This window comes from Aptenodytes forsteri, unplaced genomic scaffold (assembly GCF_000699145.1).
Source record: "Aptenodytes forsteri isolate BGI_AS27 unplaced genomic scaffold, ASM69914v1 Scaffold678, whole genome shotgun sequence".
NCBI lineage: Eukaryota > Metazoa > Chordata > Aves > Sphenisciformes > Spheniscidae > Aptenodytes > Aptenodytes forsteri.
This window is the reverse complement of record NW_008795698.1, coordinates 307,234-307,957: the sequence shown is the minus strand read 5'-3', so window position 1 is coordinate 307,957 and position 724 is coordinate 307,234.

Here is a 724-nt window from a genome sequence, read left to right as displayed (position 1 = left end):
GTGCTGGGAGCCGGGGGGCGCCGGGGATCCCCCGCCAGGGGCTGTTGGCAAATGATCTATTCATTAAAAAGCGCCGACCTTGCCGCCCGCACCAGAGCGGGGCTGACCCCGGCTTCATTACGCAGCGAGCACGGAGGGGAGCGGTGGCGGGGACAGGGACGGGGACGGGGACAGGGACGGGGATGGGGACGGAGATGGGGATGGCCCGGGGCGAGGAGCATTGGGGGTGCTGGGGGCATAAGGCACACAGGGCCCGGCACACGTCTCAGCTGCTCCCACACGCGTGTGCCGGTGCAGGTGCAGCCTGTGCAGGCGGGAGCTCACACCCGTCTGCCTGATGTTTACATGTGTGCACAACCACCTCCCCCGGCAGACACCCCGCAGCTGCGTGTGCGGGCGCAGCCGTGTGCAGGCGTGTGCAGGCGTGTGCAGGTGTGCAGCGGCCATGCACGGAGGCGCTCACGGAGCACCAAGACGCCAGCTCACGTGCAGAGCCACCACACGCGTGTGCAGGCACGCGCACACACAGGGAGGCACACGTACCAGTGAAAGGGACCGGCCGGGCTGGGGGCAGGAGCGGGACACGGCTCCGGGGAGGGGCACCCAGGCGGGGACGAGGGAGGATGCTGTGGGGACCCCTGCTCAGCGCCGTGTGCGGGGGAAGCGGTGTGCTGGGGTCAGGGGGTCCCGCCGGCCTGGACCCAGCTGCTGCCCCCCCACCCCC